The sequence below is a fragment of the Felis catus genome, chromosome C2, assembly GCF_018350175.1.
Source record: "Felis catus isolate Fca126 chromosome C2, F.catus_Fca126_mat1.0, whole genome shotgun sequence".
In the NCBI taxonomy this organism is placed as follows: domain Eukaryota; kingdom Metazoa; phylum Chordata; class Mammalia; order Carnivora; family Felidae; genus Felis; species Felis catus.
This window is the reverse complement of record NC_058376.1, coordinates 109,186,961-109,210,070: the sequence shown is the minus strand read 5'-3', so window position 1 is coordinate 109,210,070 and position 23,110 is coordinate 109,186,961. Positions and strand designations below refer to the sequence as shown.

At 43.2% G+C, this 23,110-nt stretch overlaps 1 protein-coding gene and 2 long non-coding RNA genes across 4 annotated transcripts in view; 2 read left to right on the top strand and 1 right to left on the bottom strand.

Annotated features, from left to right (window-relative positions):
* The window catches only part of STRIT1 (small transmembrane regulator of ion transport 1), a 38,178-nt gene extending 31,344 nt beyond the window's left edge, over positions 1 to 6,834 (bottom strand). Inside the window, exons 1-2 of the mRNA XM_045037412.1 lie at positions 6,708 to 6,834; positions 1,832 to 2,593 (exon numbers count right to left, since the gene is read on the bottom strand). The gene's annotated coding sequence lies outside the window, so the exon portion shown is untranslated. The remainder of the gene's footprint in view (positions 1 to 1,831; positions 2,594 to 6,707) is intronic.
* Positions 6,835 to 6,904: 70 nt separating this feature from the next.
* LOC109491423 lies at positions 6,905 to 12,086 on the top strand. Of its 2 annotated transcripts, none has more exons than XR_006585372.1 (2): positions 6,905 to 7,065; positions 11,463 to 12,086. It is a non-coding gene; the product is annotated as an uncharacterized LOC109491423 (long non-coding RNA). The 2 variants fall into 2 exon arrangements; XR_002745391.2 differs by having other exon boundaries at positions 6,919 to 6,996.
* Positions 12,087 to 14,896: 2,810 nt separating this feature from the next.
* LOC123379816 lies at positions 14,897 to 17,493 on the top strand. Its single transcript, XR_006584683.1, has 2 exons — positions 14,897 to 15,046; positions 15,632 to 17,493. It is a non-coding gene; the product is annotated as an uncharacterized LOC123379816 (long non-coding RNA).
* Positions 17,494 to 23,110: the final 5,617 nt, after the last annotated feature.

Below are 23,110 nucleotides of genomic sequence, written 5' to 3'. Positions count from 1 at the left end.
ACAGATGATAAGCCAGAGGAGTTCTTATCTGTATGTAGCACCTCTAAGTAAGGCAGAATGTGACAAATGGCCCCCATGAAAGGTACAGATAATGGTGGGTCATGAGGGGGGAGTAGGGTCATCATCACAGATAGCTTCAGGGAGGACGTGGCCCTAGCGCTGAAATGATGACCCAACTCAAACTCTTTCTTGGGCCCGCTCCCGCCCCACCCTCCTCTGCCCCAGTCTCTCCTCTTCCAAGTGTTGGCTACTTTTCTTGCCTGTCACCTGTTATAACTAAGTCATGGCTGAGGATTGGTCAGATGCCAAGGGAGAGGTGGGCCTGGGAAAAGGGAAAAAGAACAAAAGTCAGGACCCAGGAGAAAAGAAAGACAGAATGTGTCCCGCGGAGACCAATAAAGGTCTCACGCTTCAGGACTCAGGGCAACAAAAACCTACTACACGTCCCCTATTTAACATGCAGCTTGATGCAGGCCCAGGGGCAAGGGCATCATGTAAGTAAAGCACACCTATACCAGCACACGTAAGTGCTTAGAGCTCCAGGTAAGTACGTCCCCTCCATCTGCCCAGCCACAGCCATAGCACGGGAAGGAAGAGTTTCTTCCACTCCCGTGATAGCGAAGGGCCATCCAGCCCAGAGACAACACTGTCCTCGAGTTATCCCAGCAAATTTGAGGCTTTGAGTTCAGGTTCGCTTGGTTTGGGTCATCCTGTTTCATATATGTTGAAAAAGCAAGAAAAGACCCATCCTTCTTATAATAGGGAATAGGATGCACTTTTTCTTCAATGTCCTTAATAATCTCCTGCTATAAGTAATGGACAGTGTGGAATAGACCCGGGGAAGGGTCCTTCAGGGACACAGACCCACCTTACATCCTCACAGAAGGATGAGAAAGGATGAATAAAGTTAGTGATTTACACTGTGTTAAGGATAAGTAAACAGATGCTTCCAGACAGTTTGTCCTAACAGTAGGAGGCATGTGTTAGTCTGTGAGTAGCTCAGGTCTCCACCTCACAGAGGGACACCACGGGCTCACATGTGCCCAGCGCACACACAGCTTCAGTCCCGGGACGCTGAGCCTGCTTCCCTTTCAGCTTCGCTCTCCCACCAAACAACTGGGAAAGGAGCGTTCTCTCTGAGTTCAAGGATCAGAACCATTCACTATAGAAGCTTCCACTTTGCCCCCAGAAGTGAAGGCAGCTGAGCATGAATACGTGTCTGGAGCGACGAAATTTGGAGATACCTGGCTGGAATCCACGCCTCCTCATTCCCACAACTCTGCATCCACATGTCTCCGGGTGGCACCTGGCTTTTGGCCTGGGGCCTGGGGGGGATAGGAGTTCCAGCATTATTAGCCATATAAACTGTTTTACGGGGGAAGCTTTGGTATACTACAGCAGTTTGGATTTAGTGCAACACTGACTCCAGCAGATGGCAATGAAGAACTTCAAATTCCTCCGTATGGGTAAGGAATCCACTTCATGCTTTTAAATAATTACAACAGTTTTTGTTCTGATACAGCCAATGTTTAGGTACAAAAAGAAAATAAGAATGACATTTATTTTTTCCCTTTTTGTCTGAAAGAAAGTCTAAAACCTAAGTTTATTAATTCATCTGACTCAAACTATGTTATGTTGTGGCTCTGAACAAGGCACAGCAGAGGCTCTGTGGGAAGATATTGAGATGAACGGGACATGATGCCCCATCAGATAAAAACCCGATGGCTCTGGTCTGTCCGTGCAAGGACATTCACAAATAGTTCAACAACCAGATGTTGGAGATAAGTTTAACAAGACCTACTTACTTCTGACTCTAAATATGAAGACTTACTGAAATCATGAAGGCAGCTGGACCAGATCAGCAATCCCCAGATCTGGCTGATGTTTTTCAAGTTCTTCTTCCAGGTATGCTGATTTACTGGGCCTGCATAAGGACGGTGATGGATGTATTTTTAAGCTCCCCAGGAGAATCTGATAAATGCGATGTCAGATGTGGGATCTTTTTGCCACCAGATGACCTTTGATGTCCCTTCCAAATACGAAAGGCCCTCATTACTGTGAAAGACAGTCAAGGCAAAGGAACCGGCTCCTGCTGGGCCACTTGCCTGCTCAGCTGAGCCAGAGCTGAGAGTTCTGAGAGTTTTAATAGCAATCCATTTGGAAAGAGAGATGGGCCTTTTCTTCTGCATATGGATCTCACAATGTGTATTGTAACCAAACGTGGTTATCAATATGCCATTAATGTCATTTCCAAAAAAAGAGCCACTATTTCAGTCTTTCAGAAAGCAGCAGATGTAGTGAATACATTTTTGAAGAAACATGTCAACATTTGTGATTACTGAGCAGAAACCGACATGATGCATGATATTGCTAATCTGCTTTACTTGAAAGCAACTGGAGCATGAGCGTTAGCATATATTCCTTTTTCAGGGAGCCAATTTAACTAAAAGCCAAACAGACAGTACAAAGCTTTGTAACTTAGACAGAAATAGTTATTAAAACTGTCAAGGGCAACACACTTAAGGATGAAAGTAAACTGCAGCTGACGTGTTCTTGTTACTTGCTCATATCCATATTTCCCTTGGATCCATGCCTGTCAATTCAAAATTAGTAAGCTCCAATGAGTAATTTATTTTATTTTGATGCAAGTGTCTGAGATTCTTTGGGGAGGGGGTGGAGATATCTATTTCTGAAATAAAAATAATGCACCCCTGCTGATTATTAGCAGATATACATATACATTTAAATTTACATTACATAAATTTCATCTTACATATAAATCTCCCAAGCATCCACTCCAGGAATATGCTATATTTTTTATAAGGATCTTAGAATAAGGGTCTTCGGCTCCAATGTTTTTCTTCCAGTTCCTGTAACCATCACCATCAGTGCCATTCTTTTGATATTTACCATCTATTCCCGATTTGTGACAATGCATCATTCTGGTCCTCCTCTTTGCAGGAGGGGGTTATGATGTGATAGAAGGAGTCCACTGGGTCTGTGGACCCACCAAATAAGATTTACCTTGTTCCTGAATTCATAATTGGGACTGGCATGCCTAATCAATGCTTTTGTCAGTAGTTATAACACAAGTTGGGGCCTCAACTTGTGAGATAAGCGATATCATGGTGGGGAAAGTCAAACTGAAGCTTCTGAAAATGCCCACCACCAACTTTTAAAAAATATCAGGTCCAAGGGGTGGGGAGATGGCAGGAATCAATGCTACCCTTAAGGACCTAAAGGATGAAGGATGGCCGTTAAAATTTTTTTTTAAAAAAAAAGGGGGTGCCTGGGTGGCTTAGTTGGTTAAGTGTCCAACTTCGGTTCAGGTCATGATCTCACAGTTTGTGAGTTTGAGCCCCACATCAGGCTCTGTGCTGACAGCTCGGAGCCTGGAGCCTGCTTCAGATTCTATGTCTCCCTGTCTCTCTCTACCCCTCCCCTGCTTCTGTTCTGTGTGTGTGTGTGTGTGTGTGTGTGTGTGTGTGTGTGTGTGTGTGTGTGTCTGAAAAATAAATAAATGTTAAAAAAAAATTTTTTTTTTTTAAAAAGGGATGCAGGATGGTGGTACCCATCAGATCTTCATTTCATTCTCCTGTCTGGCCCATGGAGAAACAAACAGGCTCTAGAGTGGAATATTGAAAACTCAACTAGGGGCGCCTGGGTGGCACAGTCGGTTAATAATCCGACTTCAGCCAGGTCATGATCTTGTGGTCCGTGAGTCTGAGCCCCGCGTCGGGCTCTGGGCTGATGGCTCAGAGCCTGGAGCCTGTTTCCGATTCTGTGTCTGCCTCTCTCTCTGCCCCTCCCCATTCATGCTCTGTCTCTCTCTGTCCCAAAAATAAATAAATGTTGAAAAAAAAAATTAAAAAAAAAAAAAAAAGAAAACTCAACTAAAGAATAGCCCAATTGCAGCCACTATGCCAGATGTGGTATTTTTCTGGCCATTGATTTGACATATCTTCTTTTCTAATCAGAGAAGTTCAGGGGCACCTTGGTGGCTCAGTCAGTTGAGTGTCTGGCTCAGGTAATGATCTCATAATTCGTGAATTGAAGCCTCTCGTCAGGCTTGTTGCTGTGGATGCAGAACCAGCTTGGGATCCTCTGTCCCCCTCCCCAACTCATGCTTTCTCTCAAAATTGAATAAACATTTGTTAAAGAAAGGGAGATCAGAAACAGTTTCCATTCACATGGAATAAGCGGGACTGTACAAACCCCCAGCCATGTCAACTCTCCTTCCACTGGTAACAATATACTAAGATGTGTGGACTATGTGGATATCCCACAAAGAATCACACTGATGCATCACGTATATAACATTATGCTAATTGGCCAGGATGAGTTGAGAAGTCTAGCGTGCCGGAGGCTTTGGAAAGACTCATGTGCTCCAGAAGGTAAAAGATAAGCCTTACAAAGATTCAAGGGACTTCATCAATAAAAATCCTGGAGTCGAGTGGCAAGAGGCATGCCAGTAAATCCTCTCCAAAGGAAAAGACAAATTATTATATCTTACACCTTCAACCTTGAAAATGTTAGCTCAGCGCATTGAGGTTCTACAGGCGGCATGTGCCACACCTGGGAATGTGCTTCAGTCTCCATAGTGGGTGGCACAAAGTCCACCAGCCTTAAGTGGGACCCAGAGAAGAGAAGAGCTCTACAGCAGGTCTCGGTTCTGGTGCACAAGGAGTCCTGTCACCTGGGCCTGTGAACCGGCAGACCCTATAGCGTGAGAGATAGTAGCTGTGGGAAGGGACGCCGTGTGGAGTGTGTAGTAATCCCCAGTGGAGGATCACCACACAGGCCCTGGGCGTCTTGCACACGGCCATGTCCCATGCAGGAAATAATTCAAGGCCTCTTGAAAAACACCTTCGCGGGGCTCCTGGGTGGCTCAGTCGGTTAAGCGTCTGACTTCGGCACAGGTCATGATCTCACAGTTCATGGGTTCGAGCCCTGCGTCTGGGCAGCTCAGAGCCTGGAGCCTGCTTTGGATTCTGTGTTTCCCTCTCTCTCTGCCCCTCCCCCATTCATGCTCTGTCTCTCAAAAATAAATAAAAGTTAAAAAAAAAAATTAAAGAAAAACACCTTCTCATTTGCTCCTGGGCTACGTGTGAGGTCGAGTGGTTGGCCATGGGACACCACCAGAGCAATCATGCATCCAGAACTGCTCAGCATGAGCGTGGGCCTATTATCAGACCCACCAAGTCATAGTGTCCAGTGAGCCCAGCAGCAATTCATCACAAGATGGAAATAGTATGTCTGGGATCCCAAATGAGCAAGATCAAAGGGCACAAGCAAGTTGTGTGAGCCGGTAGCTCAGAGCCCCTTGTCAACCACGTTGTCGTTTTCTCAACCCAAAGCCACAGCCATATGGGGGATCCCTTACGAGCAGCTGACCATGGTTTGGGGATGGGTTGGCTCAGTAGGTGGTACAAGCTGAAAATGGATGGCGGCTGTTTTAGCCTCACTGATATGTGGCCAAAAAAGAATGGTTTCAAGTCCTCTGAATGCTTACATCAGGACCAGAAAATGATCTGGCCTGTGGAAATTAAAGACCAACAACATCTGACCCACCCTGAAAGGATTTATTTTCCAACTGATTGATACCCAGGATACTATTACTGTCATAGGTATTCAATATCCAGCAGATACTTTTTCATGGTAACTGACAACCTGAAAGCCAGCCAGCTGAGCTACCTACCCTCAAACTAATTGCAAATGATGCTTTTCAAAGTCCCAGATCCCTTCAGTGTCCAATATCATCATCTTCACCTGCTGAGGGTATAAGGCTTTGATATCAGGTCACCTTATATCAGAATACAAAACAGGTTTTGCCAGAAGCCCACGGGCAGGATGCAGACACGTCCCTGGGAATTTCACAGGAACAAATTCAAAGCTTTTTCCATACTAATTATATTAAGACCAAGGAGACCTAGCTGCCACGTACAATAGACCTAAAATAAAAACTCCAGTTCTTTAAAAAGTGGCAAACTGGGATGCCTGGGTGGGTCAGTCAGTTGAGCATCCGACTTCAGCTCGGGTCATGATCTCGCGGTCTGTGAGTTCGAGCCCTGTTTCAGGCTCTGTGCTGACAGCTCAGAGCCTAGAGCCTGCTTCGGTTTCTGTGTGTGTGTCTCTCTCTCTGCCCCTCCCCCGCTCATGCTCCATCTCTCTCTCTCTGTCAAAAATAAACATTAAAAAAAAATTTTTTTAAGTGGCAAGCAATTAGACTTTATTCCTTCTTGTAAAACTTATTCAGAAAAGGCAGTACATTTTATATATGGGAAAACATGCATAGTCATTTTAATTATACCATATTCAGGAATCCCGCCCAGTGCCTCCTTTTGCACCATCCCAGGAACCTAATAAGCTTTCTGGTTATGACTTCATCTTGCTGCCACACTTGGAATGACCACCATTCAAACACAATCATACTGACATGTAACATGCTGCACTGTGACATGGTCAGTGCCATGTGGCAGCGCTTTCTGCCAAGTCTGACATGTGCTGCCTCCTCTGGCTGACTGATATCTGAACCTGACAGAGGCTGTACAAAACCTTTCTGCTACCTGTTCAGGAGGCAGTGCATGCCAGGGGGCCAAATCATTCTGCTTTCTTAATCCTGTATTCCCTTAACATATGGAAAGAAACAGGAGAGTCTTCCCAACCTGGACCTGGGCAAAACTGTCAACCATTCAAGAGAAACTTACAGCCAAAAAGAAGCATGGCATGGGATTCCTCTGGACTAACCTTCACATTTTGCAAACTGAAGACCCATGTTGTAAGTAGTGGATGAGGCGTTGACAAGGCCACTCAGCTAGAGAGCAGGAAACACTGGTGAGGGCGCCATTATGACAGCACACTCTGCCAAAGTTGCATCATCAACCAACTGGGTGGGTTGCCCTAGAAATCCTCCCTCTAGTTCCTGCCCCCCGCACAGCTCCAGCTCGTTCCCTGGTTACTGCCCCTCTGCTCCATCCCTGGCATCTCTCTGGTCTGGTCGGTGCCAACTGTTTCTCTTGGTATATGCTATCAGCTGGGATCTGGTCAAGAGAATAGTTATGCTAGGTATTTAAAACAGAGGGGATTTAACTCAGGACTTGGTTGTATGGTTCTTGGAGCACTGAAAGAGCAAAAATTCGCAGGCTAAAATAATCTGGATATTACTAACGGCAGGAAGCAGCTACCACCACCACAGGTGGGGGAACAACAGGAAAGAAGTGGCATCACCAGAGGCCAGGCATTCACAGGGGGGCTCCCCAGGGTGCAGGTGCCCCAATGGCCAGGGCTATAGCCCTCAGCCGGTGCCTTGAGGCTGGTGCCTGGCTCGATAAAGAAATTGTCATATGGTTGTTGCCGGTCAAATCATTCCAATAGGAGTTATACTATCGCTAAAGAAAACAAACTGCTTATGTAAAGAAACTGCTTTATAGCAACTGAAAGCCTGTTATGCTAATGAAAGATCATTTTATGTAATCATTAAAGCCCAGTCCCTTAAGGATATATACTAGGCAAAACTTTGCTGCCTGGTTCAAATTACTGCATGTAGTCGACAATAATCAAAAACCACTTCTTCAAATTCTGTAATTAAGACTGCTCACTCAAATTTGACTTTCGCCTTATCCCAGCTTGTCTGAATTGGTACAGTTCTTACCAAAAGCAATAAATCAAAACCATCATAATTAAACTATCGTGGTCAGCCTCATCCATCATAGGTCTATCATAATTGGACCTATAATTGCTTTTGTCATTGCCTCAGCTTTTATTAACAAAAATACTTGCTAGTCTTTAATAAGAGTCAGTTATATACCAGGTAATTTATAAAACTTTCATCTGATCATCACAACTTATCTGTGAGGTTTAAGTATTATTATTTCCATTTAAAAGTAAGGAAGGAACTATGAAAATTTCCATGACTCACATTCGCAAAGTTTTTTAAGGGGTTACTTATGACTTACAATATTAATCTCTGCCTTCTATGCTATGACAGAGATTAGATGAAATTATATAAAAAATAACCCAAAAGAACACATAATAAAAAAAACTATCCAAAATGGAGCATATGGAGAATTTTTGTAATTTTTTTTCATGTTTGTTTATTTTTGAGAGAGAGAGAAATAGAGTGTGAGCAGGGAAGGGTTAGAGAGAGAGGGAGATACAGAATCTGAAGCAGACTCCAGGCTTTGAGCTGTCAGCCCAGAGCCCCACACAGCGCATGAACATGCAAACCTTGAGATCATGACATGAGCCAAAGTCAGACGCTTAAACGACTGAGCCACCCACGCACCCTGCGTATGGAGAATTTTTATCATAGTTGTTGCAACATCTATGTCAACTAATTCTCTTGTGAGAGAATCCATTTCTGTTATCCTAAGCCACCCAGTTTGTGTGCCTTTGCTATGACAGCTCCAAGAAACTAATATACCTGGTCATTTGGATTGGATGCTGGCTGGATATTGTAAATTTTACATTTTGCGGGGTACTGGATTTTGTTGTAGCACTTTAAGGAGTATTGGACTCTATTTTAGCATGCAGTTACTTAGACCCAAGTTACTTAGGAACAGTTTCATCCTTTTGAAACTTGCTTTAAAGTTCACCAGGATGGGTCAGGAGAAACTGGCAGTCTCGTGCTAACCCCCTTCTTCTCATCCTACTCAATGTCCACATCTTACAAGGCCTCCCCACTCTAGCTTGTGGGGATATGATATACTCCCAACCCAGTGTGAGCTCTGGGACATGTTTGATCTAGTGCTGGCTGAGTGTCTTCTCACACACGAGCAGATCAGAGCTCGGCCAAAGACCAGAGAGGACCCATCTGCGTGTCTCAGAAACTCTCTGTAGCTCTCTTCCATGATATTCTGTCCCACAAACTCCAGGCATCTAGCCCCCAGAATTCCAATTTCAAGCTTTTCAACTCAGCCAGACTTCCAGACTCTGCAGCCTAGAAACTGCCTTTGGGCAACAGTTTGGGTCAGTTCCAGAGCTCATCTTATTGATTTGGTTGTCCTTTCCTCAAGGATCACAGTCCTGCATTGCTTCATAGCCAATGTGTGGAAACGTTTGTTTCCTACATTTTGTCTGGTTTTCCTTTTTTATGTTAGAGATTGAATCCAGTCTCTGTTACGTGTTACCATGGCTAGAAAGTACGTTAGTTATTTTTTAAGTAAACAAGAATATGGTGTTTTGAATGTTTCATTTTTTTCCTCCTTCTTAGGATCTGGATGGCACATCTCACCTCACTACTCCACGCTAATGCTTAACATATCATGTATATTTTTGGCACCATGAGGTTTTTCTGTGAAGTCTCCAAGAAAGAGAAATCTAAAAGTTGAACCAGATCCTGACAGGCCAGACCCTAGGAACCCCAAATTCAATAAACATCTCACATTACTAATGACTGTTGGAGGCAAACTGGTGACAGAAACTATGTTCTGCTCTTTAAGTGATTTCATAAGCTAAGCAGATGGCAAACTTCCTCACTAGCTAACAGGTGCAAATGGTCCGATTCCCGCCAATTCCCGCCAATAATCTTTACCTCAGCACTGTGCTGGACTAGAGGCAGGGCAGGAGGTTGTGAGGGAGACAAGAGGCAATCAGAGCAAATGAAAGCAGATTTCTTGTGCGGGGTGTGATGCGATCATCAGAAACCAGGAAATTTACATAAGAGTAAGTTAGGCAAAAAGCAACAGTTTACTAAAATATGCTAAATTACATAGACTTGATAAACACGCCAAATTCTACAGGCTGACATTTTTATAGCAGTTATGGATTACAAGATATCCCCATATTTATTTATTTTCTTCAACCCTACTTCATCCCAGGCTTCAATTTTTCAGCTAATGGAAATTCCATTTTCCAGATGCTGAGGCCAAAAGGGGGTCATTGTTGGCTCTTCCTGCTCATATATCTTCGATGAAATCCATCAGCAAATCTAGTAAGCTCTAACTATAAAACAGATCTAGCTGCAACCACTCCTGGATACCCTTGATGCCTGAGAGACTGTCATCTCTCTCCTGGATTCCCAAAAAAGCATCCTCACTGGTGAACCTGCTTCCAGCCCAGCTCTCCAAGACTATTCTCAATCCAACTATCAGAATGATCCTAAATCAGATTATATCAGTCCTCTGCTCAAAACCCTGCAATGTCCCCCTATTTGTCTCAGAGAAAAAGGCAAAGTACTTAAAATAGCTAAGACCCCAGAGGACCCAACTACTCTGCCCCCACAACTGCTTCTTCTTACCTTGCTCTATTTTTCTTTTTTTTTAATAAGACATTCATCATCTAGCATGATATGTAATTCAGTTATGCCAAAGGGCAATACAGTCTAGCCAGTTATCAATGTTGATTGATAAGATGTTGACATGTATTCCCTCAACTAAGGCATTTTACAAAGGCAAGTTTATGTACTGTTACTAACTAACCTCAGCTAGCAGAAGCTGACCTTAGCAGGAGCCTATAGAGTAGTTTGATACAGATAAGGGTGAGCTGTGGCCCCACTCTTGCTATTCAGGCTATAACAAAAGCAAAGGTAACATGTATACAGGTACGTGTTGACCACACACTCATTAGCGAGCAGCACAAAACTCCACATAAGCTAACAGAAGTCCCATCTTCCTGGATCCCTTTTAGGTTTCCTGACAAGTTCACTTGAGGCAGATACAACAGCACATAGAGGCAACATTCTGTTAGACTTTTAGGCATCAGCAAGCAATCATCTTACACCAATGGGACACGGGACCATTAGGGACTGAGTGTGTGGTATCTTCCCTAAGGATGTAGACTGTAGGCCTCCTCCAGTTTTTACATCTTATTCATGCAAGAGGAACAGCCAATCCTTATATGTTGACTATCTCACATTGCTTACAAAGGAGAGCCTATTTCTAACATGCATTATGTATGCAACAGATTCCGCGTTTTGACAATAACAGCTCTGACATCTAACTCTAATTGAATGTCTAATTATCACAGCCTTGATTTGATCAAGACACAAACAACAAAGCTTATGGTAGCCATGTTGTGTATGAGGCTTCTCTTTTCTAGTAGCCTGGGTGGCTCAGTCAGTTCAGCGTCTGACTCTTGATTTCAGCTCAGGTCATGATCTCCCGGTCGTGGCATTGAGCCCCGCATCAGGCTCTGTACTGAGCATGGAGCCTGCTCAAGATTCTCTCTCTCTGTCCCTCTGCCCCTCTCCTGCACTCTTGCTTTCAATCTCTCTATATATGTATATAAAAAAGTAATAAAAATAAAGAGAGAAAGATTTTGTAGCACATGGCAATTTAACAGGCACCTCTAGTGACAAATAGTTCAGTGCCTACTATTTTCACTATAACAAGCACCGACACAGTGTTCATTATATTTTATTACGTTTTATGTATTACATATTTATTATTTATTAAATATAACAAGTAAATATATTATGTATTTATTATAGTTATTGTTTCCTTTTTTTTTTTTCCTTTTTGCAGCCACAACTAATGATTAATTCCTGGCATCATGTAACAAGCTGTGGAAGAAACTGAAAATCCAGTCATAAAAAAAGGACTCCAAAGGGCAGGAATGTCACATCAAAATTTCCTAAGCATAAGTAACTGCCCTCTCCCCAGCCAAAAACTTCTTAGTTCTGTGGGAAGAAGAGATGAAAGAAAGATGGCCTTTTTACAAGATCAGAAAATTCCCAAGCTAGAACATACAGTGTCAGGGCAATCAGAGTCTGAAGTGCCAATCATTTTTATTTTTTTAAGCACTTTCTTGGATGTTTTATGATTTGAATGATTCTGTTGTGAGTGTAAAATAATTGGCTTTTCCATTTAAAAAAGCAATAATGTGTTTCTGGTAAAAATGCTAGATTAAAAATATTCTCTTGTTATATGCCAATATTTTTTTCATTTTTATGTTTGCTAATGTCTCGAGGCAGATAGAAACATCAGATAAGCTAGAAGTGAATTTCAATATAAAAATTATTCGTTGTACGTGAGTCAACAATATTCCCCATAGAAAGCTCTGCCGAGTGCTATCAATCTAAAAAATATTGCTCTATCAAGCCATCATCCAGGGAGAGTTATAAAATAAAATCATTCTTGATTTCTTTATTGGGTTTTGCCAAGCAGTATTTCCGCTGTTTACATCTTTCAGATTACAAGGTGTCTAAAATGAACGATTTAAAAACAGATCTTGAAGTGTTCCATGGAAAGCCACCCGGTCTTTCCAAATTTTCAGTTATGGATGAAGAAAAACAGAACACATGTTGATGCTGGCAGGGCCAAAGTGGGGTTAAAAAATGTTCCTGCCTTTGCAGAAGGCATGATTTGGTGTGGGCCTTAGAGAATTGTTGGAACTTGGCTCATGGAGAGAGACAGCTCCATTTCAGGTGAGAGCCGAGCACAAGTCTGTCATGGAGACCAGAACGAGCATTAGTCAGCATGAGAGGGAGGGCTGAGGAAGGAGAGCAACGAGGGAGACAGGTTATAAATGAGGCACTGAAGCAAATCAGTTTGACAACTAAGGTGCGTGATCTAAGAAGCAAATTGAGTACTTGTTGAGGGCATGAGCAAGCAGAGGTCCCTGAAAAGGAGAAATATTAAACTTGGCCAAGTTTATCAAGAATTTTGCAAACCAAAATTCTAAGAAGGGGCTATTTACCTTCCAAAGTAGATGTAACCTGTGTCTTTTATGGGTCAGGGGATGCTTTACTTTGAATCATGTAAGATAAATGTTGAGGGGTGGTGACACCATCATTCCTTAGTCCGGGGCCCTAGAGCAGGAAGCTTGGAAAGGTAAGAGAAAAAAATCCACTGACTTAGCAGGGGAAGAAAGTAGAGCCTTGCAAGGATTAACTGAGCAGTGCTCTACGAGGTGGAGGAGAGCACAGTGAGAATTCCTCCATTCCAGGTGTGAGATGATCGGGGCACTGCCAGGAGGACTAACCCATGGGTAATTTTGAAAACAACATCATTCACCATTACAAAAAGGCAGTGGGGTTGAAAGTAGCAGAATCCATTTTCATTCTATTTTTGTATGGCAGAATTACCCTACGTATGTAGGTTAAATGCAGCTAAATCTGTTAATGCTGTTTGTATAATAATCTCCCAATAATAACATCAAATCTTATAAAATATGCATATATGGAGATAGATAGGTAGATCTGTAGATGCAGAGATAAAGTTGGTTAAGTTACTAAAGTTACTTTAATTCACAATAAAACTAAAATATATTCCCACAAGGTTCATGTATTTTTGACACAAACTTCCTCATAATACACTGAATTGTAATAATGCCAAAAAAAAAACCACAATTTTGCTGTAAGTCCAACTTAAAATTAATGTCTTAATTTTACCTCTTTTAAAACCTAGATATAATTCTAGAAAATCATCTGAATTATCTTGTGTCACTCAGACAGATATTTAGGAAAGATTCTACTGCAGGATTTTCTTTCTGATACTCTTCAGGGAGCAAGCAAATGAGACTACTCAAATCATAGCCATTTCTAAAAATAACAAGCATTTCTCACTTCATGCCACTAGATGGCACACCTGTACATAAATAAACCAGGAAATTTTGTATAAAGGAGGCAATGAATCTAGGTTAAAATAAGCCTTGTCAAATCAACACTGGAAGAATATGGAAAGTACCCGGAAAATTATTATCATTTTGACTATTCAGAAATGATTTGAAAAATTAATTCAGCCATAGTCCAGCGTGTCAGTTTCCTGGGGTATTGTAACAACTGAGTGACTTAAAACAACAAAAATTTATCAGTGCACAGTTGTGGAGGCTAGATGTCTGAAACCAACATGCCAGCAGGGTTGGTTCCTTCTTGAGGCTCTGAGGGACAATCTGTCCCAAGATCCTTTTCTGGCATGGGTGGTCGCCAGCAATCCGTGGTGCTCTTGGCTTGAGGACCCATCCCTCCAATCTGCATCTTCACCTGGCTTTCTCACCCCTATGTCTCTGTGTCTTCACGTGACCTTCCCATAAGGACACCAGTCACTGGATTTAGGGCCCACCCTAATCCAGCATTGACCTCATCTTAACTAATCATATCCGCAAAGAGCTATTTCCAAATAAGGTCACATTCTGAGGCTCCAAGTGGACTTGAATTTGGGGGAGACACTATTCGGCCCAGTATACACACAGCGACATGTGTCCTGGGTAGGTAGGTTTGAGCCCAGTCTCACCACTGCCATGCTGTGGGACCCATGGACAAGTGACGTAACCTGTTTAAGCTCCATGTCTTTTTCTTGTAAAAAAAAAAATAAATAAAATAAAGGAATAATAACAGTATATAACAGTAAGTATAGCCTCGCTATGAGGATTAAATGGCATAATTCATGCAATGTACTCAGTGCCTGGTACATTGTAATCAGTCAATAAACATTAGTTATTACTACTGTTATGATTTTTATTATTATAATTCAGAAACAGGGCTTCTACCTCGTGTTTTCACCAGAACTTGAAATAAGAGGTTCTCTGACCTGAGTGTGAGAAAATGAGGAAGGGGATGAAATGCATTTCCTGAAAGAACGGGCCTTGTTTCTGTACTGTCTCCCCTCCAGGAAAGGGCCCTGGACCTCCTATGTTTTGATTTTTTTTCATCATGCATTTATTTATATTACTGGGTCTACTTTCCAAAAAGGCTCTGTGATAGCAATGTCCTAATGTTGTCTCTCTGTTTCCTTAAGTTCTAAGTGTACCCAGGAACCGTCTGTACCTAGAAGAGCTTAGGATTCTACAGTGTTTTAGTAAAGGGGTAATTAGGGAGCCACAAGATGCAGCTGGCTATCCAACCCGGAAGCACAAACAGCTGGGGACAGGCAAGCCAAGTCCTGCCTGAGCACATGGGAAGGGGTGGGGGGAGGGGGGTTCAGGCTGCGTCCAGGCAGGACAGCAGTTGTGACAAAATAATCACGCTTAGGGGCTAAAGTCAGCCATGGACCTGGTGGATAAAGTGGTACTCCTGGGGAGGATCCCTCCAAGGAACTCCGGGAAAGGAGTTTGAAGATGGCCTGAGAATGAGCCAGGCAGAAGGAGAAAGGCTTTCAGACAGAAGCAGGTACCAAAGAAGGAGAGAGTGAGAAGAAAAGGTCTCTTTCCAGAGCACCCAGGCTCAAGGGAAACACAGACTCTCAGAATCCCCACCTAGATGCCCCCCTGGCATCTGCCACTTCCATGCTCCCCAAGCAAAACCATCACCCCTGCCAGAAGCCCGCTCTGACTTCTGCATTCCCTTTCTAGAAGACAGCCCCCCAGGCTCACCAGCCAGAAGCCAGGGGTTATTATGGAGTGAGCCCTTGCCCTCATGGTCCATATCCTGTGGGTTCCACAACTTCAGAGTCACATGAATCTATCCCCTGTGCCTCTACCTTTCCTATTACCTGCAGAACAGTCTTCAGCTAGGAACACAAGGCCTTCATAATCTGAATCCTGTCTAAATTTCCAGTCTCACCTACTCTGGCCTCTGCTGGCAACTTACACTCCCTCTATAATGAACACATGTGATTGCTGGATGAATAAATGCATCGCCACAAACAGGAGCAGGTTTATGGTTTCCAGAGGGGTGATATATGTTTGGAAATACTTTGCTGTCAAAGTCTATCTTTTAATAAATCACTCAAGGGTTTTCTTGTTAAATTGACAGTTCATCATGGATTGAAAGGGATCCCATCCACTGTGGGAATAGAGACTACATCTTCCTCAGTCCTAGCAGAGCACCTCACACAGTAACATCTACTGAATGGCAAGAGCTAATTTCCAGGCCCTGGGGACTTCAATATGGAGTTTTCTCCCAAGATGAATCTTTGACATAGATCCTGATAATCTGTCTCGTACATGGTAGAAGCAAAAATGACATGGATTAATGCACCCTCTTCCACAGCAAGATGCCCATGGCAGGTGACTCTGACACAGGGGCAGGAAGTAGGAAGGGGGAGCTGAAGCATTGTGTGTAGGATGGAGACAGGTAAGGGGCAAAAGTTCATTTGTGGATAGAGACTATTGGAAAAGTCCAGGAGGTGAATCCCAGAATGGATTAAGTCAGGTGACATGTGAAGACATCAGTGCTGGAGCCCACAAGGGCCAGACATCAGTTCATACAGGTGTGCCACATGGGTCTTCTTATGGACTGAAGTGTGTATCCCTAAAATCCATATAGTGAAGTCCTAACCCCCAGTGTGAGCATATGTGGAGATAGGACTTTTAGGGAGGTAATTAAGGTTAAATGGGGCCATCAGGTTGGAGCCCTGATCCAATAAAACTAATGTCCTTATAGAAAGAGGAGACACCAGAGCTAATTTTGTGCTCTCTGTCCTCTCTCTCTCTCTGTCATTGATTGTATGCACAGAAGATGGGCCATGTGAGTAGTACAGAGCAAGAAGGCATCTATCTGCAAACCAGAGAGAGAGCTCTCACCTGGAACCAAATTTGCTGGCACCTTGATCTTGAACTTTAGTCAATTTGGTATATTACAACAAACTACCATGGGCTGGGTGGCTTTTAAACAACAGAAATGTATCTCTGGAAGCTGCAAGTCTGAGATGAGGGAACCAACAAGGTCAGGTGAGGGCCCTCCTCTGGGTTGGTTGCAGACTGCTGATTTCTCATTATATCCTCATCTGGTGGAGAGAGAGCTAGCTAGCTCTCTGGTGTCTTCTTATATGGGCACAAATCCTATACCTGAGGGCTCCACCCTAATGACCTAATTACCTCCAAAGGCCTCACATCAAATACCATTACACTGGGATTAGGCTTTCAACATATGAATGGGGGGGAGGGAGGCACAAACATTCAGTCTGGGGCAGACTTCTAACCTCCAGAACTGTGAGAAAATAAATGTCTGTTGTTTAAGCCACCCAGCCCGTGGTATTTTGTTATGGCAGCTGAGAAGACTAATACAGGTCCCCTGAAGGGCCAGGTCCTGCCCTGTGTAAGTAACACTCTGTGCCACTTCCCATAGAAGACACCCAATGTGGTGGCTGCAGAAGACAGCCCCCGACAAACACACATATACTAGGTAAAAGAATGAATCTGTGACTATGCTTTTATCAACCAAGCAAAGCAAAAGAAGATATCCTGAAAGCAAGCCTACACAGTTCACCCATAAGGCCAGATCTCTCCCTGAGGAAGAACTATTTAGGGACCTCACAAAGCAGGGCATTAAAGCAGGGATTCAAGCAGTTTTGCAACTCAGAAATACCAAGATGGTCAGTCATGCTGTCCCTAAATGATCGGCTTCAAAGTGTCTGTCTGGCTTCTTTCTTGTTCTTCACCCATTTGCTGGCTGACCTGGCTGGTCTGCTCCTATTTCAAAGTCAACTGTCTTACCCCCAGGACCGTGAGGCTCCCTGGTTCCATGTATGTTTCACTTGGCATATTTGGGAAATTCTAGCCACTGTGAAAGAGACATCTCTGGATCTCTGGCAGGTCTGATAAATGCATAAACTCCTTCCAGCTTTTTCTTTTTGTGGAAAAAAGTTCTTTAATAAAATTATTGCTTCTACTCCATTATGATGCAGTTAGGAAAATTGTTTCTCCAATCAATCTTTTTGACTATTTTCCCCCTGTAACCCAAAAAGAATTTATTTATATGTCTGCTAAAAGATAATAAAGCCAGTTATTAAAACATTTTTAAAAACTGGCCATCAAATATACATGCTGGTGTTTGCACCAATAAGTTCCCCAACAATAGACACATATAAATTGATGCTGCAGTTAAACCCCCTGTGTGTAGGAGACTGGAAATGCTCTCCTCGGCATCTATGAGTAGGGATAGTGCTCCACTTTTTAACCATACTAAAAGCAAGTATATTTTCTATTGAAACCCATTGGATACCTCATTTCTGTATTCACTGCAAAAGAAATATTTTGCATCATTGCAGAAGGAATATTTTGACACCTGGTTTAGGTGGCCCAGATAGTCGCTGCACTGAAATAATTAAACTACTATTACATAAACTTTAAAAAATTCCACCTCGTGACTTACACTTACATGGAGGTCTGTTACTCTCAAACACAGTGTGAGGTACAGTTATCATGCAGTTAAACCATCAAATTAGGTGTTGGGGGTCAAGATGATTTCTGGAACATTTAGGGTATATAATAGAGAACCTGTGATGCCCATTATGGTGGAGCCTTAGTATCTGGCCCTCCCTGGCCACTGACTACTCCCACTGGATGACGTTGGGCAGGTCTGTTTCTCTGCTACAGAGTTTTTTAATAATTAATTAAAATAACCAAACAAATGTTATCAGTTTACTATGTACACCTATTTACAAACTAGTTAAACTTATGTGAAAATCTCATTTTCTGGAAATTTCTCTTCAGGATTAAAAATACAAAAGCAACATATTAAAGAAAAATTTAGCTCTTTATATATTAGTCAAGAGTTTAGAGAAAATTGGACATATTTTCCCATTAAAACTGAAATGTATACCTCTGAACTATGTGCTAGCAATCAGTGGGATTCCGGATTGCACATCTTGCCTTGAAACACCAGGGGTTTGATTTGAGCTCTTTGACAGAGAACAGAGTATGTTGGCTGTGATACAGAATGTCAAGAGGGATTTCTCCTGGTGTCTCGGAATTGTGGCAAAGGTCCAAGGCCAAGAACAAAGGCCCTAAAAGCCCTTTCCTAGTTCAGAGAGCTGACATCTGCCTGCAGCTAGAGTGGGTAGTAGGGGCCTGCAGGCTCACTGAGAATCTTTGGAACCAACCAGCCCTCCAAGAACATCCCACCCCCGACTCAGATTAAACCCAAAGAAGGAGGAGTCTGCCATCTAGGGGAGTGCAGTGATGGAGAGAAGCTAGGCCTTCCTTGTGGAGAGACGGAGTGCTTATTCTCTCCAAAGTCAAGAGTGGAGCACCCCAAGAGAACCTCTCATTAAGTTAGGGTGTCTGGAAGAAAGAGAGGAGGGCAGTTCTTTCCCTGACCCATGTCTGCTTAGTCTCTGGCTTGCCCATCTGCTCCCAGCAAAGGACAAGAGGAGTGAGATCAGGGATGGGGAGCGGACAGCAGAGCAGTGGCCCACACTCCTGGAATGGCCGTGGCAAGGATGTCAGGTGTCCCCACAGGTGGGGTGGCCATCTCAGACAGAGCTGAACTCATACTTGCCAATTCCTCACCCTAGTGTCCTCAGCTGGGGTTGGGAACCCAGCAAATGGGACTGTGGGACAGACAGTCTTTGGAGGGCTTAACAGGTGTGGTGGAGGAGGTGGAGGAGGTCCAGCAGAGCTGGCTCTCCCAGGCCAGGGCAGGGAGCTCCAGCAGGAGGAAACCTGCCACAGCGGTGCCTCCTGGAGAGGCACACTGGACCTGGGCCACTGCAGGGGGAGCATGATGCCAGGCAGCCTGTATGAGCCAGAGAAACAACAATGAAGGAACTATAGACTGCTCAGTGGGAGAGTGACATCTTTGCCCTGTGCCTCTCCTCTGTATCCCAAAGCACCAGAAGGGCTTGGCTGAGAAGTAGGGACAGACCTAAATAGGCCAATAAAGAAATTAATTAATTAATAACAGACCACACCCCTGCCCCTCAACACACACACACACACACACACACACACACACACACACACACGCTGGGAAAACATAGACAGGTGTGGCCTCCAGGGGGAGGAAAAGAGCTTTAAAAGTTTAAAAGTGAAATTTAAAAATGAATGAAACTAAGTCAAATACTAAAATAAGATTGTGATAAGCTAATGTAAATATAAATTTACTGGTTACCATAATGTTTGAATACACTTCTAGTATTTTAGAAGAGTGTCTGCTCCCTTTCCCCTGACCTGGGATCACAGTGAACCAGATCAACCAGCACAGTTGGGTCAACAGAACATAGGCATTCATGCACACGCACAAACACGTGCATGGACCCACACACAAGCACACACACACACGCACAAGCATATGCACAGAGAGATCAATAGTTCATGGAACTAGTACAACAAACCTTCAGTATTACAAGAAAACTCATAATCCTTTATGATAACAAGATTTCGATATAAAGTCAACTTTATATGTAAAAGATCCACCCTAATATAAGCCTTATAGACAGTCAAAGGCATGTGGAGAAAGGTAAAGAGGCTGCTGATTCTCATGGGGGTAGGTCACATGGGATGTATCATTACCAGCCCTCTTCCTAACCCACAAAATGTGGAATTTGGATTTAGGTGGTCCAAGGTCCCTTACCACTCTCTGATTTATAATCTGACATCTATAGCTTCAGCAAAGCATGTCCTCTATTCCTCATGTCCTTTTTAAACCATTTAAACTGCACTACACTGAAATTTTCAGCTCCCGAAGAAAGGCAAAGCAGACTCCTATATGGGGAAACTGCCAGTGTCCTCCTGCTCCAGGTAGGTGGGTGCCCCCCGCCTCCACCTCCAACCTACCAAAAGCCCAATCTCCTGAGGCTGTCTGCCAGTGAGCTGCATGGAACGTGGAGCCCAGAATAGTGCAGTAACTTCCCAGCATCACATGGGTAATTAATGAACTTGGACAACAGAACAGTTCTCCTAAGTACCTGCCCAGACCCGAAACTAGTCATATTCACTTGCATAATAACAGAGTAGTGAGGACATTGCCTCCAGAAAAGGTCTCTTTGCCATAATCTCATCCAGGGCACTAGGAGATCAGGCCATTTCCACAACAACCACCCCCGCCTGGACCATCTCTTTAGATACGTTTGTCTCCACTTGGGTCCTGGTCTCCCTCTGCCTCCTCTCCCTTCCAACTCACCCCACCTACTCCCAAACTTAACCATAATATCCTCTGTGGCACTTCACAGTGGACAAAATGCTTTTTCCTGAGAGCACACTATCTAAATGCCATCATAGGTCTATCTTGTATTAGGGACTAACCCCATTTTACAAACAAGGGTACTTAGAGGAAAAAAAGGAGACACTCCCAAGGTGGCAATGCTGGTTAAAAATAAGAAAACAGGCCCAAAATTGAGCCACTTATGCTAAGCCCCACATCACCAAACCAAGGCTTAGTTACAATTTTGGCTTTCCTAGAAATGGAAGCTTCAACCAGTCTCTCAGAAATCTTCTGATCAGTACTAGTTAGGTGATATGCCTGATAGACCCCTGCCATCCCCCAAAGGAACATAACCGTGCAATGATCAGTTCCCTCTTGCCTACTATCACATTCCTGTCCCTGCTCCCTTCTGCTATAAAAGTCTTTTATTTTGTACAGCTCCTCAGAGCTCTTTTCTGTTAGATTGGATACTGCCTGACTTAAATTGATTTTGCTCACATAAACTCAAAACTTTTAATATGTGGGGTGGCTGGGTGGCTCAGTCAGTTAAACAACCAACTCCTGATCCTGGCTCGGGTCATGCTCTCACGATTTGTGAGACCAAGCCCCACATTGGGCTCTGCACTGACAGCGTGGAGACTGCTTGGGATTCTCTCTCTCCTCTCTCTCTGCCCCTCCTGCACTCACACAAACACACTCTCAAAATAAATAAATACACTTTAAAAAATTTAAATATGCCTAGATTTCTTTTAACACTGGTAAATGGTAGTTGTGAGGAGGCAGTCTCAGCCTCTGCATCTATGAGTAGGGATAGTGCTTCACTTTTTAACCATAATAAAACCAAGTATATTTTCTATTGAAACCCAATGAATGCCTCATTTCTTGAAGATTGTGATTTTTTCTTTTTTTCTTTTTTCTTTTTAAATTTACATTCAAGTTAGTTAACATACAGTGTAGTCTTGGCTTCAGGAGTAGAACCCAGTGATTCATCACTTACATATAACACCCAGTGCTCATCCCAATAAGTGCCTCCTTAATGCCCCTCACCCATTTAACCCACCCTCTCATCCATGACCCCTCCAGCAACCCTCAGTTTGCTCTCTGTATTTAAGAATCGACTGTGATTTTTTTTTCTAAATAAGAAACTATGCTTTGTTTGAGAAAACAGTGTTTGTGCACTTAAAATGCAAATCATCTTCAACAGGTGTTTGATCTTACTGTCCACCTGCTGATAATTTGCCCTCTGAATACAACCTTGCTGCTCTAATCTAATTCATTTACATCCACTGGAAAAGTAGGTGTTTTTCTCTTTTTTTGTTGTCATTGTTCTCTTTCCACTGACTCGAACAGTGCCTAATGCTTAGAAGAGGGTCAAGAAATATTAATTGAATGAGTGACTAAGCCAACCAGTACAAAAAGCCAGTCTAGACTCTTTTAGAGTTAGAAACATAGCCAAAGGCACTCCTCCTTGTGAAAAGTTATTTTTTAAGTAAAATAGAATAATTCTAAAAGATTGACTATAAACCTGATGAGAATTGTCATCTTTCTTAGGAGGGTGTTCTTTTTTCCTTTTCCTTCCTTCCCCAAGCCATTGGCCTCGTTACGCAAAAGGATGCTCTCCCAGTACTCGTTTGGAGGTAAAATGAGAGTGTAGGAATTTGTGAATGCTTGAGTGTGTGTGAGCACAAGTTATAAAGGGGAGGCAGAAGAGTAGGTGGGAGAAAGAATGGGAAGGGAAAACCCTAGGAACCAGCCTCCCACCTCTATGCCACTTAAAGAAGTTGACATTAAAGCAAATGCATGTGGGAGAACTCCGCCCCCACCAGCAGCAGGACAAATTCCAAGACGACAAGGAAGAGCCTGTGAAGGTAGCACTAGCAGCCATTGGTCAGCCGGCTGGATGCTTGCATTTTACAAAGAGCCCTCATCTGGAACCACCGCCTCAAGTGTCTTTCTCTGCATATCCCACAAGCAATTATTCTAACATTGTCACATAAATTGATTTGGAGGGCAAAACTTCTCAGAGCTTTGCACTGCTAATTCTTCATGAAGCCTAAACAAAAAGCCTCTTGGCCTGAGAGATGTTTACAAAAATCATTTCCATAGTATGGGGCTCACTGAACTGAAAATGAATGAATCAGACTGAATTTTAAAATCATTTGATAAAAATACATGGATGTGAACACAACCATGGCGTTACACCCATTTCATTCATTTCTTCAGTAAGAGTCTGTTTGGTACTGGTCATTGACTTCCCATCCTTCTCCCTGACCCATCCTACCTTTTGAGTCAAAGGATAGTGATATGCAAGTGAATAGAATAGATTTTGATTCAGTATATTTTTAACCCCTGCCACCCAATGATGAA